General features: G+C 35.0%; 1 long non-coding RNA gene across 1 annotated transcript; it reads left to right on the forward strand.

Moving 5' to 3' along the window:
* The first annotated feature begins 14,813 nt into the window (after positions 1 to 14,813).
* Positions 14,814 to 17,698, forward strand: LOC124891401. Its single transcript, XR_007049680.1, has 2 exons — positions 14,814 to 16,759; positions 17,143 to 17,698. It is a non-coding gene; the product is annotated as an uncharacterized LOC124891401 (long non-coding RNA).
* Positions 17,699 to 18,473: the final 775 nt, after the last annotated feature.

An 18,473-nucleotide genomic window follows, 5' to 3' on the forward strand; every position in this document is an offset into this window, starting at 1 on the left:
AAACTTTATCAGTTGGCGACCAAGGGTGATGGGCTGTTAATCTTGTGATAGCCCATCACATAGGTCATCACTTTTGGGATGGATTTTACCATTTTCTGCCCTAGGTTGACGACCATGGCTGATGGGATGTCACCTAGTTGATAGGTAGTCAGCCTCGCCATCATATTTTGGAAGATAGACACTTCAAAGTAAAATGAGAATAACTTTCTACTAAGATATTAGATTAAGGTAAAACTAGTTTCTTTGGAAAGAAGACTCGAAGACCTTTCATTTGATAAATAGTAGGACTACTAATTTGATATATACAAAAAGTTATGATCGATGAAAGTTGACCTAAGTTTAGAAGTTTATTAAAACTTAATCGATAGAAGAGTTTTCAACTTGCCGTGAGTTTGGTGATTTTTGTGACCTCATTTCATATTCAAAGGTATTCACACACTATAGGATTAATCATCACACATATATTAACAAAAAATCATTGAGTTTGGGTCTATACGCATAGAAAAGACAGTTCAAACTTTAGCTTAAAAGTGCAGGGTGTTACAAGTTATGTGTAGGACTTAGCACCGAGCAAACCCAAGGATGGGGGCTCACCTTCCAGTTGATGGTGTGACCTATAGTAGCTGTCCCTGCATTCTAGAACAACGTAGCCAGCATAGGTTAGGGATGTTAATCTTCCAGTTGAGTATTGACACATATCTCACTAGAGAACCAGCCAGTAGAAGGTGACTCTTTAGTCCTTCGGCACTTCACTGAACCACACAGCCAGTGTTAGTACCTATGGCACAGTACTAAAAGCATTCCAACTGGGGTCATAGGTTGGATGTAATTACCTCTTATTGGAGTATGTTGGTTAGATAATAACTCCCACAGTCTCAATCCAGTATTCAAATTAGAGTTCAGTTTAGTTTTAATTAACCACAACATATAGTATTAGTTGTTCAGTATCTGTCTTTCAGTATTTTAGTTTACCGACCACTCCAATATCATGTCATATGCGTGGTTATACATTCTCAGATTTTACAGCTTTGATGCATACTATACAGTAGTTATCTCATGCCATTCATTCATTCAGTTATTATTATTTATACATATGATCCATACATATCAGCCTAACCTCATTTAGCATTCCAGTATATTTAAAGTACTGACTACATACTCATTTCTTGTGTTATGATGTATCATATCATAAATTCAAATGCTTAGGTTCCCGACTGCCCCTAGACACCCTCATGCACCAGCAACAGTAGCAGTAGTGATTCCTCATATTTCGATGAATTATTATGCTTATTTCAGTATTTTAGTCCAATAGTCAGTCGAGGTTAGTTGGGGACTTGTCCCATCAACTCCACAGTCAGTCAGTTAGAGACTTTTGGGCACTTTCAGACGTTAATCAGTTTATCAGTTGTTATTGACAGTCTTTATAGTATTGTTTTTTATCTTATTCTTTATGAGGTATTTTTAATGTTTAAATCTTATGGTATATCCAGCTTTGTTTTCCTTCCCTATGTTTCTTCATTATCAGTTTTCAATACTCACAGTAGGTACTAGTTCATGGGTTAGCTTATGGTCACTTGTTACTGTAAGCACTATGTGTCATCAAGGGTGTACTTCCGAGGCTACATGTAGTCTTTTTCATGTGGAGCAAGGAAAGAGGAATATGGTGAAGGATATTCATCGACTTGCAAATTTGGGAGTTCAACTTCTGTATTTTGAAGAAGTTAGGGTATTCATTCAAGTGATAGCTAAATCCTCCCTATGTGCAGAAGTTAAGGAGAAGAAGGCCAAGGAACCTATTTTAATGCAAATTAAGGGAGATGTTTGTCAACAAAAGGTGTTGGCTTTTGAGATTGAAGGTGATGGGATTTTGAGGTATCAAGGTAGGCTATGTGTGCCGAATGTAGATGGGTTTCGAGGAATAATTATTGATGAAGCTCACGCTTCCAAGTATGTGGTTAACCCCGACTCTGCTAAAATGTATCATGATCTTAAAACGATTTACTGGTGGAACAACATGAAAAGAGATGTTACTAATTTCATAGCTAAGTATTTCATTGTAAAAATGTTAAGGTGGAATATTTGAGGCCAGGAGACACTTCCAAAGAGATAGCTTTGCATATGTAGAAAAGGGAGGTGATCAACATGGACTTTATTATAGTACTTATAAGATCCCAAAACCAACATGACTCCATTTGGGTGATTATAGACAGGATGACTAAGTCTGTCATTTTCTTCTTGTGCGGAGAAATTATTCAGGGGATGACTATGCTAAGTTGTATATCTAAGAAATAGTTCATTTACATGGGAATCCAGTGTCTATTATTTCTTATCGAGGTACATAATTCTCTTCACTAGTTTGGGGGTATTTTTAAAGAGGTTTGGGTACCCAGGTAAACCTTAGTACTACCTTCCACCCTCAAATAGATAGGCAAGCGAAACGCACCATTTAGAACTTAGAAGATATGTTTATAGCTTGCTTTATAGACTTTAAAGGTAGTTGGGTGGATCATTTTCCATTGATAGAATTTTCATATAATAATAGCTACTACTCTAGCATCCATATGGCTCCTTTTGAAGCCCTTTATGTGAGGAGATGTAGGTCACTGATTGGGTGGTATGACATGGGAAAAACCTATTTTTTTGGCCCTGACCTTGTTTATCAGGCGATGGAGCAAGTGAAAATCATCAGGGAGTGACTTAAGACGGCTTATAGATGTCAAAAGTCTTATGTCAATGTTCAAAGAAGGGAATTAGAGTTTGAGGTTGATGATTGGATATTTTTAAAAGTCCCCCCATGAAGGGAGTCATGCAATTTTGAAAAAAATAAAGCTTAGTCCTTGTTATATAGGACCATACCAGATTACGAGAAGGATTAGTGGAGTTGCTTATGATTTTGACTTGCCCACGAGTTTGGCTACTATTGATCCTATATTTTATGTATCCATGCTGAAGAAGTGTATTGGAGACCATTCTCTTGTGTTTTCTGTGAAAGAAATTAATGTACAGGACTCACTATCATATGAAGAAGAACATATTGCTATTTTAGATTGCCAAGTTTGAAAGTCGAGGGGCAAGGAGATAGCTTCTGTTAAGGTATTATGGAAGAATCATAAAGTTGAGGAAGCTACTTGGGAGTCAGAGAATGACATGCGTATGAGATACCCAACTCTCTTTGAAACCATGGATGATGATATGGAAGGTACAAATCTTATACTACTCTTTTCTTTCCATATAATTGTTGAAATCGTTCTTGCTGTGTCCCGAGTAATCATTTGGGGATGTATGATCCCAAAAGGGAATAATGTAACAGTCCATATTATTAATGGATTTATTCAGCTTTTAGTTGTATGCATAAGGAGTTTAAGGACTAAAAATTTCTCGAAGTGTTGGGGACTTTGTTATATTTTATGCCTCTTAACTTCGAGGATTTTTAAATTGGTCTTACCGACTCCAAGGCATTGGTTTTTGGATTAATTCATGTTTAGGGAAGTAGGTAGTATGTCTCAGGGAAGTTCCAGATTTGGGTCACGTTTGGATCAAAATTCCAATAGCTCAACGTGATTGTAACGCCCCGAGTCTAGTACCCCGGATGCTACACGGTGCTCATAATCCCGAAGGATTATAAGCTAACCCTTGACTGATATTTTTAACTGAGCACTTAATAACATACTTAAATAAATGTGGAATACTAGCGGAAACTTGCCATAAGGTTCAAATATCTGAAATAAAACTGAACAATGTTTAATAAAACCAAAATTAAAATAACTGTCTAATAATACTCAAGTCTGTCTAAATATTTAGTTTACAAAACCTCTAAACTGTCTGAACTGTGGAGTTGATGGGACAAACCCCCAACTAACTCCATCTACTATAATGCTAAATCTAATGTAATAATAAAATAAGGAACATCCTCAAATAATGAGGACTCACTGCTAAGTCTACTACTGCTGGCTGAATCTGACCTGCTAAGGGTGCTCTGGATCCCGTGGTTTTGAACCTATGGTATAAGAAACCATAGCACAAAATAAAAGTATGCGTCAGTACATGAGAATGTACTGATACGCTATATGAGGTAAGGTTGAATGCAAGGGTTTACATGCCTGAACAATACTGACTGGATAAAATAAGACAACTAAATGAGGATAGTTGCATGAGTGCATAAACTATAACTAAAATCATAGTAATGCTGAATACTAAATTTTGATAACTGCACTTCTGATAACTGAGTCTACTAATTTTGATACCTGAGATTCGGCCTACTTAGCGGGTGATCTCTAGATCTACTAATACTGATACTGATTGATTGACTATGAAATCATGCCTAGCTAGCGGGTGATCTTTAAATCTACTGATAATGGGAAGGATTGACTGAAATCTTAGATCAAGCCTATCTAGTGGGTGATCTCTGTATCTATGGAACTTTCTAAGTTCTTTACAAGATTGAGTGACAATATCTAACAGTCTTGGTTTCCGTAATATTGATCTGAGTTCTATTCTGAGTACTGAGACTGTGGGAGGTAGTTATCTAATTGACATGCCCTGAATCTAAACTAGTGGGGTCCAACTTGTAACCCCATTTGGAAGGGTTTCACTATCATGCCACAGGTAAAGATAACTTCTAAGACCAGGAGGCCAAGCTTAATCTAACGAGTGACACCTGGGCGGAGCCAAGCCTAATCTAACGGGTGACTCCAGGGAGGTAGTCAATCCTTAACCTAATGGGTGACTCCTCATCCTGTGTTGGCTATGTAGTTCTAAAGTACAGGAAATGCTACTAACAACTCTGCCTAACTAACAGGGAAGCCGTCATCCCTGCCCTTTATCGGTGCTGAATTCTACTCCCAACTGAATAGACACTAATCTAATTCTTAGACTATACTAAATTGAGTTGAATCTATTATTGATCGTACTGATTATCTGAGTTGAGCTGAGTTCACTTAGTTCCATTGACTGGCAGAATACTACTGAGTTCTATTAGATGACTGAATACTTCTGAGTTCTAAATTGATTACTAAATTGGACTGGGATGTTACTAAGATTACTGAACTTTCCTAAGCCATAAAGCTGGCTGATTTCTACCTAATACTATAACTGACTGAGAATACTACTGATCGTGACTTGATTGAGAGTACTATAACTGACACTGGATCTAGGCACACAACTAAATTGTCGGGTATTAAATGCCCCCATGAATCGATAGCATAAAAGTAAAGCATAACAATTCTTGAATAATATGGCAATCGTTTATCATTCATAATACAATCACTGAAGCATCCTTTCAAGTATTGGAGGTCATAAACTTGTAGAGGTATAGGCATGCATACTAATGTCTCATAATTCATTCACCAAATCCTTTCAACAAACACTTAACATACATTAACTTGTACACAAAGGGGAATTTCATATTAACATGCTATAATGGCACTACTTCATTCTTCCTAGGCATTTAATAAAACATATAGGGAGCATGCTTTGGTTATACAACCAACAATACATATAAATAACATGGCTACATCAATCAACATGCAATTTGAAGGGTTTATCATGAACATCATACCAATCATCACCTATTAGGATTAACTATTAGAATTTGAAATCTAAAACATGAATCAAAACCCAACAATAACATAAACATAAACTTCAATTCAGTCAAAATCATGGAAATCATAAATACACAATCTTTGCACTTAAAAAAGGATTCTTGAGCTTCATGGGTGGAAGGAACCCATGAATCGACATCTAACATACCTCAAAATTTTAATCTTGAAAGAGAATAACTTTTTTCAAAAGTTCTTGAATAGTAACATTTTGATTCATGAGTTTTCTTTAAGAAGGGTATGAATCTTGTTCTTGGGGATTGATCTTGAAAGAAACCCTAATTTTGATGTTATTAATGAATGAGGAGTTGTGCTTTGATTTGATGCAATTAGGTTTTAAAAAGGCTGGAAAAAGACCCAAAAATCCTTTTAAAAACGACTTACAATCGCTAAATGGAGGTCCGCAATGATTTGGGCGACGAACCGTATGCCCTGGGGATGGACCGTCCCTTCAAATCATCACTTTTGTATAGAAAACAAGCTTACTGCCTAAGTTCCAATGGTTTGGGTGACTGTCCGTCGTAGGCATGACGATCCGTCGGCCTTTCTGTCGCACTTTGTCAGTCCGGATAGCTCACTGTAAAACGGCCATAACATTTCACCCCGATACCATATTTTGGAGAAATTCATATTTTTCGAAATATAATTCAATTATATATGTGATGGTGGATTATGAACTCAAAAATTCATAGTATAAGAAATGATATGCTCGTTTGAAGTTGACTATACCAAAATCCTTCTCAAGAATTCAATCGGTCAGGGATGTTTTGATTCGCGTAATATCTAGGTCATATTTGTTACCTTAATACATACCAACCTTGATCATAAAACTACCAATGAACTATAATTTATTTCTCATTAGCTTGAAGCATGGTTCTACTATCGGTTGGGATTCTCGGGGTTTCACAATATCTGCCCCTTGGGAACATTCCTCCTCGAATGAGGTTGGTTAGGACTGCTGATAGACTGAGTTTATATGTTGGATATGCATATCTGATGCATAGAATACATTACTGAGTTCTTACACTGAGCATCCATATCTGACGCATGAATAACTGACTCGTGAATGCATGACTGAATTATTCAATGATAACTAATACTAAGTTTGTAAGGAAAATCTAACGATGAAACTGAATGGATTTAAAGATATGAAAGTAGTGGGGAATTATAGGGTATCTCCCTCTTGGTACACTATGCCCCTCTACGAACGCTTACTTGATTTAGATATCAAGGAAAATTGAGGTGATGTACAAGGATCCTACGAACTGGATCATGACTGAACCTTTGGGATCTGAACCTAATGCGTGATTCACAAACTAAGCTGAAATCCCAACTACGAGGATGCTCTATCTGGGAATAGTTGCAATCCTGAGATTCTTGATAATATGACTAGATGGAAAGATGGGGAAAACAAACCATACAAATTTAACCGTTTGCCTGGTTAACTGAATTACTGGCTTTACTGACCGACTGATGCTAAAAACTTAAGCATAAATGGGAGAAAAGGATCTGACAAAGCATATCATAAAGATGAAAGACTCATAACATACCTAAATCTATGTTAGGGGAACTTTCCTAATCAAGACGAGTCTGAAGTGCATAGAATCTATTATGATGCTAACCACTAGTGGTACTAGAAGTGGCACCCTACTGACACAACTATCAACACCTCTAAGCCATTATTCTACACTCCCATAACCTGTGTCCTGACTTATAAACAACCAAAACATACCTCGCTGCCTGCTCTATATGCACTTAGGTGATTCTTACCACACTCTTCACAAAACGGATAGGTACGCTAACTTCTCATACTACCCTAGGTTTTGGAGACTAGTGCCCTATCATGACCGTTATTCTGGAACATTGGTACTGGTGCACTAGCTGAAGATAGAGCTGGGATTGAAAACTTGTGACTATGTTGAGAATAGTTACCACCCTGTGACCCTAGCTGAGAAAAACTAAAACTACCTGTTCTGGCTTTCTTACTTACCGTCTTTTTTCCTTAGCTTTCTTTACCTCAATATGCTGAGTGTGCATCATCAATCTAGAAATATACATGTCTCTATTGAGCATAGAAGTCCTACACTCTTTAAAACCCAACCCATACACATCGGTCACAAACTTACTCATGCTTGTACTAGGGTCTGCCATCTGCTCAGGGGCATACTTAGACAACTGGTTGAACTTAAGGCAATACTTCTTCACTGTCATAGAGCCTAGCCTCGGGTTCATGAACTCTTCTATCTTAGCTTGCATTATCTCAAGTGGTAAAAACTTATCTAGGAATGTATCCTGAAATATCTGCCAAGTCATGGGAGCTGCATCCTCCCCTATACTCTTCTTCCACATCACTACCAAATCATAAGAAACATTCTTCAACCTATAAGATGCCAATTCTACACTCTCCTCTTCAAAAACATGCATAACCTGGGTCATCTTCTTCACCTCATCAAGATAAAGTAGTGGGTCCTCATCTGCTTGTGATCCAAAGAATTATGGTGGGTTCATTCTCCTAAAATCTCTTATTTTGGCTGTACCTAAATCCCCATCTTGCTGAGGTAGGGCTACAGCCTAGTGGTTACCTTAAATATTAGTTGTCATAGCTTGGGCTAGCGCCTGAAAAACTATTCGAAATTCTGTATGTGACACATTCTCATTCAAAGGATCTGCGGGCTGAGGTAACTGGTTATCATTCCTATGGGCATTAGCTCTATGAGGAGGCATATTATGTAAATGAATAGAAGAAATAGATTAGACTAATATTTTAACCTGAGATCATGCTCACTCGCACAACATGAACAGTGAAAGAGGGGAAACTGTTCCTAAAAATCTTATAGCCTCCTATGCATAAATGTGGCGTGCAACACACCCATGCCCAAGACTCTACTAGATGTGGATTTTTAGATATCCTAGGACACTGTTGTACCTTAGGCTCTGATAACAAGTCTGTAATGCCCCGAGTCTGGTACCCCAGATGCTACACAGTGCTCATAAACCCGAAGGATCACAAGGTAATCCTTGACTGATATCTGTAACTGAGCACTGAATAACATACTGAAATAAATGTCGGAAACTGGCAAAAAATTACAATAAGGTTCAAATATCTGAAATAAAATTAAAGAATACTTAACAATACAAAAATTAAAATAACTGTCTAAAAATACTCTAATCTATCTGAACATTTAGTCCAAAAAACCTCTAAACTATCTAAATTGTGGTGTTGATGGGACAATCCCCCAACTAACTCCATCTACGAAAATACTAAATCTAATGCAATAGTAAAATAAGGAATATCCTCAAATGATGAGGACTCACTGCTAAGTCTACTGTTGCTGGCTGAATCTGACCTGCTAAGGGTGCTCTGGATCCGTGCTTCTAAACCTATAGTATAAGACATCATTGTGCAAGAGGAAAGTATGCGTCAGTACGTAAGAATGTACTAGTACACTATATTAGGTAAGGCTAAATGCAAGGCTTTACATGCATAAACAATACTGACTGGATAACATGAGACTATTAAATTAGGATACCTGAATGAGTGCATAAACTATAACGGAAATCATAGTAACATTGAATACTGAATTCTAATAATTGGACTTTGGATAACTGAGTTTACTGATACTGATACCTAAGATCCGGCCTTCTTAGCAGGTGATATCTGGATATACTAATACTAATATTGATTGACTGAAGCTGAGATCAAGCCTAGCTAGCGGGTGATCTCTGAATCTACTGATAATGAGAATGATTGACTGAAATCTGACATTAAGACTCTCTAGTGGGTGAGAGGCATCTATGGAACTTTCTAAGTTCCTTACAAGCTTAAGTGACTGTATCTAACACTCTTGATTTCTATAATACTGTTATGAGTTCTATTCTGAATACTAAGACTAAAACTAAGACTGTAGGAGGTAGTTATCTAACCGATATGCTCTGAATATAAACTAGTGGGGTCCAACGAGTAACCCCAGCTGGAAGGGTGTCAGTACCGTGCCACGGGTAAAGACAACTTATAAGATCAGGATGCCAAATCTAATCTAACGGGTGACACCTGGGCGGAGCTAAGCCTCATCTAACGGGTGACTCCTGGGAGGTAGTAAAGTCTTAATCTAATGGGTAACTCCTTATCCTGCACTGGTTATGCATTTTTGGAGAATAGGAACTGCTACTAACGACTCTTCCTAACTAATGGGGAAGCCATCATCCCTTCCCTCGCTCGATGCTGGATTCTACTCATAACTGAATAAACGCTGATCTGATTCTTAGACTGTACTAAACTGAGTTGAATCTGTTACTGATTGTACTGATTATCTGAGTTGAGCTGATTTCACTGAGTTCTATTGACTAATGGAATACTACTGAGTTCTATTAGCTGACTGAATGCTACTGAGTTCTAAATTGATTACTGAATTAGACTGGGATGTTACTGATATTACTGAACTTTCCTAAGTCATGAAGTTGACTGAGTTCTACCGAATATGGTAACTGACTGAGAATACTACTGATAGTGACTTGACTGAGAGTACTATAACTGCCACTAGCTCTAGGCACACAGCTAAATTGTCGAGTATAAAATACCCCCAGGAGTCAATAGCATAAAAGTAAAGCATAACCATTGTTGAATAACATGGCAATCATCTATCATTCGCAATACACTCACCGAAGCAACCTTTCAAGTATTTGAGGCCATAAAATTGTAGACGTATAGGCATGCATACTAATGTCTCATAATTCATTCACTAAAGCCTTTCAACAAACACTTAACATACATTAACTTGTACACAAAGGAGAATTTCATATTAACATGCTATAATGGCACTACTTCATTCACATAGGCATTTAATCAAGTGTATAGGGAGCATACTTTGGTTATACAACCAACAATACATCTAAATAACATGGCTACATTAAGCAATATGCAATTTGAAGGGTTAATAATGAACATCATACCAATCATCACCTACTAAGATTACTCTTGGAATTTGAAATCTAAAACTTGAATCAAAATCCAACAATAACATAAACATGAACTTCAATTCAATCATAATCATAGAAATCATAAATACATAATCTTTGCACTTCAAAAAGGATTCTTGAGCTTTATGGATGGAAGGAACCCATGAATCAACATCTAACATACCTCAAAAGCATGAATCTTAAAAGAGAATAGCTTTTCTCGAAGGTTCTTGAATGGTGACGTTTGATTCTTGAGTTTTGTTGAAGAAGGATGTGAATCTTGTTCTTGGGGATTGATCTTGAAAGAAACCCTACTTTTGATGTTATGGATAAATGAGGCATTGTGTTCTTTTATTTGATGCAATTAGGTTTTAAAAAGGGTGGGAAAAGACACAAAAAACCTTTTAAAAACAGCTTAAAATCGCTAAACAGATGTCCACGATGGTGTGGACGATGAACCATCGCCTGGGGATGGTCCGTCCCTTCAACCCATTGCATTTTGGCTAGAAAACAGGCTTACTACCTCAGTTGTGATAGTTTATATGATAGTCCGTCGTAGGCGTAATAGTCCATCGCATGTGCGACAGTCCATCACAGGCGCGACAGTCCATCGACCTTTCCGACGCACTTTGGCAGTCCGGATAGATCACTGTAAAACGATCATAACTTTTTACCTCGATACCGGATTTTGGTAAAATTTAGATAGTTGGAAATATAATTCAATTATCTATTTTTTGGTGGGTCGTGAACTCAAAAATTCATAGGATAACAAAAGATATGCCCGTTTGAAGTTGACTATACCAAAATTCTTCTCAAGAATTCAATCGGTAAGGGATGTTTTGATTCGCTTAATAGCTAGGACATATTTGTGGTCTCAATACACACCAACATTAATCATAAAACTTTCAATACACTATAATATATTTCTCATTAGCCTGAAGTATGGTTCTACTATCAGTTGAGATTCTCGGGGTCTCACAGCTATAGTGCCGCATTACGGTGCTAATGGCGATTGAACTCCTACCACATCATGGGGATCATCAAAAATTGAGGGGCAATTGTGTCTTTTTTCCTCAATTCAATTCAGCAAATTATGATTAATATCATTAGTTGGGAAATAAATTTTCCATCTTCTCCAGTAAAATCTAAAGAAAAACTCTCCCCTTTCCACTACAGAAAAGTAAGGTTAATTATGGAGGTTTAATTGTGGAGGTTTCAAAAACTCCTACTTAAAATTATTTTGTAGCATTTATTTTAACCCCCACAATATAAATTTCTTGTGGTGGTTTTATTGTAGAGGTTTGTGATAACATCTGCTAATTGTATCAAATTGTGAGTTGCCCACAATTTGTGGTGGTTAATTATCTCCACAATACAGGTCACTACTAAAAGCAAGACGAAGATTAACAAATTTTATCATTTTTTACTAAAATTGATGGGTTCAATAACGTCGTAAAATGATGTATTTGTTTTAAGAAAAATGATAGTTCATTTTGGATAAAATTTAGGTATGCCGATCAATTTTATAAAACCGTTGGAGTTCCTTGATTTTTCATAAATACATTAAAAATTTAGCAATTTGAAATAAAATCCATACCACGATATTAAACAATTCTACCACAAAACCACACATTTTTTTCATTAAATACATTTGAGCTTTTTATCTATATTCTCCAACTACAATTTTGTACTTCAAAATCAAAGCGCATCAAACTAAAATAAAACTCTTTTTTTTTTTTTACAATTTGGTGCATCTTTGTAAGAAATATATATAACCGACAGATGTCTATTGATTTTCTTCAAGTCTATCGCTTTTCTTAAAAAAGATTCTTGAAAAATCAATGAATTTCATCATTTCTTACAATTTGTTAATAGTGTGTGTCGACTAAAAGCTTGAACTATAAAAAACACTTTAGATAATAAGGAAATTAGGATAAGTAGAATTAAGACTGAATAAATATATTGCAAGTTTAATCAATATGAGAGGAGAAAATTCAGTTGGGATGACACTAAGATGAGATTTTGATGACAAAATGCAAACAATTTATATATTTAGGCTCATTTTTTTTCGAGAGAATGAAATGATAGATGAAAACGTTAATCATATAATATATAATTGAATAACTAAAATGTAAACAAAAACTATCGTGGTACAATAAAAAGATGTATATATATACCAACATGAAAGGTAAGTTGTAAAAAATACAAATTTTGTCATAGACACTCTCAAGAATCATTTGATAGAGTGTATTATAAGAGTATTGTGGTATATGATGTATTAATTGTTGGTGTTTGTCCTGAATTTCTTGCCATAATTGAATTTTCCTTTAGGTACCATAATTGAGGTTTCCTTTAGGAAAAGGAAAACATATCCTCTATATTTGACTAATCCTTGTTCGTATAGGAAAAGATTGTATACTCTATAAATAGAGGCTCCTTTCATCTAGTTTGGTAGCATCCACAATGTAGTCCTAGGTATTTGAGAGTATTATTTGGGGGGGGGGGGGGGGACTTTGTGAGATACAAGTGTTGCAGTATCACTTGTGTGAACCTCTTTTTTATTCTGAGTGAATTGTGTGAGGTTGTCTCTCTTGGCAATTTGTACTCTCTATTAAATAGTGGATTGCTCATCTCATTTGTGGATGTAGGTAGATTGACAAAACCACGTAAACTTCTTGTATCTCTTTTGATGTATTTCTCATTTATATTCTTATTCATGGTATTTCGAGGTTTGCTTTGCTAGATTCTGCATGACACCTGATTATTTCAGTCCTAACATTAATAAAATTCGGCATGCAATTTCATTAAACCCCCAATACCCTTCATTTTTTTATTTCATACAAATATCCAACTTATGAAGCATTTTTAATCTAGTTTAAAAATAGATCGTAATAAAATATATCGATTGAGGAAGATGTTCTCTAATTTTAGCATTTCGATAACTAGTGGTAGAATGCTAACAACATAAGATGGTAGTTTGGTGGTGACTATTGAGAGATAGTTGATAGTAATAGTAAAATTGTGGTGATAAATAATGATGATAATTAGAAATATATAATGATAATTGATCGTGGTGATTGTTGGTAGAGACCGGTGATTGTTATGGTAACGACTATTGGTGGTACCTAAAGTTGACACCCAATTTTAACTGCCGATACTCCTTTTAGGTTGTTATTTTATTAAAATTATTAATTTTAAATATTAATATTTTTTTTACACATTATTCTTGTATCAAACAAATATCAACGTGTCACATTCATGATTTAAAAAATATAAATTATTTTATTACTTTTAATATCATTTTTATAATTTATCAATTTAAATATAATATATTTTTTTTTTACATAATCTTGTTAATATTTATTAAATCATTTTTGTAAATATGGACACTCATAATTTACAAACACGTTATCATATATTTTTACGTAACATCAACTTACACGCGTAGTTTATTTTAATATCGACATTTTATTACTTCATTATTATTAAAGTAATAACCAATTTTCTTTAATTTTCCTATGTCATTATTTTTTAGTCACTTTTGTACCCAATTGATGTCAATTTTTGCCAAAATTGGCTAATTGACATCAATGTTGATTTCAAATTAAAATCCGATTCCTTACCTATTTTTAATTAATTCAATCTCAATCGTTCATCAAAATTAATCAAACGGCTAAAATCAACTCAGTCTATTATTTCCTTTTAAACAAAATCCCACACCCTCACTCCCCCTTTTTGTCGCATCTGCTGCGCACCCATTCCACTTTCTCTCTCTACTCTCATTGGTCTATCAGCAGCCATAGCTGCGACCACTCATACCACCGGCGAACAGCACACTCCGGTGAGCCGCGTCAATGGTAAGACTGTCTCCATCCCGATGAACCACGTCGCCATGCAGCCGGCGACCACCACACCTCCATCAGACTAGCGTCGCTCTTCTCTCTCTATCCACCTGTGATGGACAGCAATGACCAGCAAAATCCCGACTCCTATCTACGCCGCCTCCTTTCTCCTCGTTACAGAGATTCCAGCGAACCAGCGCAACATCGCTCCAGCCGGCGATTCCTCCGAGCCAACCGCCATCTCCACTGCCGATGAACCCAAGACAGACGTCGGGGCCCCCCTCCGTCACGTGCAGCGGCCGCTGCTTTTCCCCCACGTTGTTTCTTTCTTCTGCCGCCGCGCCACCGCCTGCTGCGGTCAAATTCACTGGAGAATTCTTTAAAGGGCATGGCGAATTCATTCGCCTCAGGTTTTCTCTCTTGTTTAAAGCATCTTAAATATTCTTCTACCTTTTTTCTTTCTTGTACAGATTCTTAGATTCAAAACTGGTTATTCTTGACACTGGTTTCTGATGTAATTAGTGTAGTGGTATGTTTTTCGTATTCTGTTTTTAACCCTAAATGAACTTTTACATACCGTTTTAGTTAGAAGATCATTAATCCTTACTTAGTTACTATCTTTCTTTCTGAATTCGAATTGTTATAGTCTTTTTCACCACATGGATGTGAACTGTTTTGACTATGATTTTGAAACATCCTTTAATTTTTAAAAACATGACCAAAAACATCCCTCTATTACGTTTTCCATCCATTACTAACAGAAGTTTGTTTATTCATGTGACCTTTTTACTGTTGTTTCCTTGAAAGTTCCTCATTCTCCGTAAGAACACTAAAAACTTGCTTTGATTTGTCTTTCTCCAAGAAAATAATTGTCCATAGTTTTTTCTGCCCAATTATATCTTCCTATCTCTTTTAGCTTGAATACTCAATTTTTCCACGTATAGTTGTGTAAAGTGGTCTGATAAATTGTGTCATCTTAAGAAGTATTTATGGTTTAGAATTTTGCATTGATGGTCTTAGATATAATTTAGGTCATCTAGAAAGCTGCAGTAATCAAGTATGGAAATGTAACATTCCACTAATTGCTAAAGATTTGTACAAAATGTCAAAGAATTACTTTCTCCCTTCATCTTTAATTGTTTAGTATACTAGAGATAGATGCCCAATAATATTTATCTAGCTTGAAAAATCAATGGATAATTTGTCTTTTTGAGTCAATTTTACCTATGCTATTAAATTCATTGAATTTTTCAAAGCATTAACTTTATAATATTCAAATTGTGATATAGTAGAATTGAACCTATTATTTATTGTTTCTTAAGGTATTTACCAATTCAGTATTTGATAGGTAAAGATTGACGAAGGGAGTAGTCATGAGATAAACAATGTGCAGAATGCAACAAATGTGTAGTAGTGCAAAATATATAAAATAATGTACTCCCTATGTTTCATTTTACTTGACCCCTATACTAAAATAATTGTGTCAATTAAATATACCATGATTTTATTACTATTATTTACTCCTATCATACTAAGCCCAAAATATCACAACAAATAAAGTTACAAACAAGACAAAGTTCACTGGAGAAGACAATTTTAATTTCTATGACCCTTTGGAGGCGGGAGAACAAAAACTCTCCAGAAAAAAAAAATGGTAGAAGCTTGTGTCTTATAAAACCCCCCTTAGAATTAGATATGGAAGAAGAAAGAAATGAGTCACGTGAATAAACAATTTTTTGTTAGGAATGGATGGAAAACATATCAGAGGGATGCTTTTGGTCAAGTTTTTAAAACTTAAAGGATGTTTCAAGTTAAGTGACATATTATAAGGATGAAGTTAAAGTTTGGGTGAAACAACAAGGATGAATTTGGTCAAAAACTCTGCTATTGCTCTCTCCTTAAAAAAAAAAAAGACTATTAGCTGGTTCTACTACAAAGAATAAAAAATATTTCTCAAGCGCTTTGGTGTCTCTTTTCGAATTTAGTTAGTGATTCCTATTTGTGCCTGTAAGTTAATTCGTGGAATTAGTATATACCAACTTGTATCTCTTTTCTTATTAATTAACTCTCTTGTTTCAGTCATGTACTTATGTTCATTTTCTTACTACAATGTTATTTATGTACTTAGGGGGAACTTCATATGAATGGTCTTTTTCATTGATGCATGATTATAGTATCTTGGCTCACCAGATTGGTTAATAGTATTCATTGTTTTAACTCTGTTATTTTGTATTCGTCATTCTTCTTCTTTTTTTTTTCATTTTCACATGCCATCTTTGATATAGGTTTTCGACGTCACAAGTTGAATGAATTGGAAAAAGACCGAATACAAACAATTTCTTATTTCGTTGTCCGCTTCCAAAGGTCATATTCTAGTTTTTATATTCCTTATGTTTTGCTTCCTTTCCATATTCACCCTTCCCCAACTTTTATGATGTTTGCTTCATCTTTTTCATATTACTTTGTCTTTATATCAAAAATATATATTTTAGTTTACTTGTCTACTTCAAAAAAATTAAGGGAGTTTGATTATAGTTTTTCCTTTTTATCCTCAATATTAAATAACTATATAAAATAGTATTAGTCAAATTTAGATTCTAAAGTATTATTAACAATCTTAATTTAATGAAATACTTCTAATTTAGTAATGGATTATAACTATTGTGGTTTCTTGTAATCAACTAATTAGCACATTGTATTCAATTTTTTAAAGTATTTAATGGTTTATAAGTTGTCATCTAATGCAGTTGGGCCAAGTGCAGCTAAACCATGCTAAACAGGCAACAAAGTCTGCCATTCTGATGAACTTGGAATCTCGGGTATCGATAATTCAACTGCCTATACTGCATTGGCCTGAATTTGCAGAAGGATGCATGTTGTATAATATATGTGCTTACTGGTGATGTCTAACTTGTACATGGTTGCATCCGAAGTTATTGACAGACAACTTTTGACATATGGAGAGAGGTATACACTTGATTCTAATGTTCTCCTAGCTGACTTAATTATTTTAAAAAATTCGCTGCTCTAAATCTACGTTGTTAGCTTGAAAGTCGTCTACAGATTGATTAATTATTTCAGTCCAGTGATGCAATTGAAAATGCGCTTACTTCATCCGTGGATGGAGAATCACCATGCAAATATTTGGTATCTTTTCATATTGGATTTTTATGGAGCTGCAGTTGTAAACTTTAAGTTATTGTAATCGAGATTGTTAATTATGTGTGACATGAATTTAGATTTGTACTGTTTTGTATTCGGAATATTTTTAATTTAGTCTATGTTATAAGTGGTTTTATATTTTGTCATTGTGTTTTTTGGTACGCTGATAGTTTCTATTTAGTCTATGTTATAAATGATAGTATAGTAAAATTATTTGTGCGTATGAATAAAATTCTAAAGTTTTTTTTTAAAAAAAATGAAAACAATATGTGGCGGTTATAAATGCCTACAAAAAAATTATACAAGATATTGAGACTATATTGTCGGGGTTAGAAACTCCCAAAGGTTGAATATATTAAAAATCTGAAATCATATTATGGAAGTTATAAATTGCTACAAATTCAATTTTAAAAATGACACAAATTAAAATTTTATTTTGTGGTAGTTGGTAGTGGAGGTTCTATAAAACCGCCACAAATTTGCTCGTGGCATGGCTTATTGTTGCTTTTTCTAAAACGGCCTCAATTTTTTTTTGTGGGGGTTAAAAACTCACACAAATTAACAATAAACCTCCACAAAATGAGTTTTTTTTTAGTGTTTTCCCCAAGTAATCTTGAATTCAAGCCTTCCAAATTTAAGAATATCAAGAAAGTAGAAAGATTAGGATTTCATCTTCCATTTTTAAAAACTTAAGGTATGTGGGACTATCCTAAACTTCATGGTGGAAAAGGTTTTATTGTTTTAACAAGTTACAAAGATGCTTAATCATGTTTACAAAAAAAAATGAAAAGAGGCTTTTGGTATCTTTTGAATAACATGTTTGTTTTGGTGAAAGTATATGTTTTCTTGAACTTATTTTGTAGAATTGAATTGAATTACAGCCACATATATATGGGTGTTTTCGGTTTTGGAAAAG

The sequence above is a fragment of the Capsicum annuum genome, unplaced genomic scaffold, assembly GCF_002878395.1.
Source record: "Capsicum annuum cultivar UCD-10X-F1 unplaced genomic scaffold, UCD10Xv1.1 ctg3487, whole genome shotgun sequence".
Taxonomy (NCBI): Eukaryota; Viridiplantae; Streptophyta; class Magnoliopsida; order Solanales; family Solanaceae; genus Capsicum; species Capsicum annuum.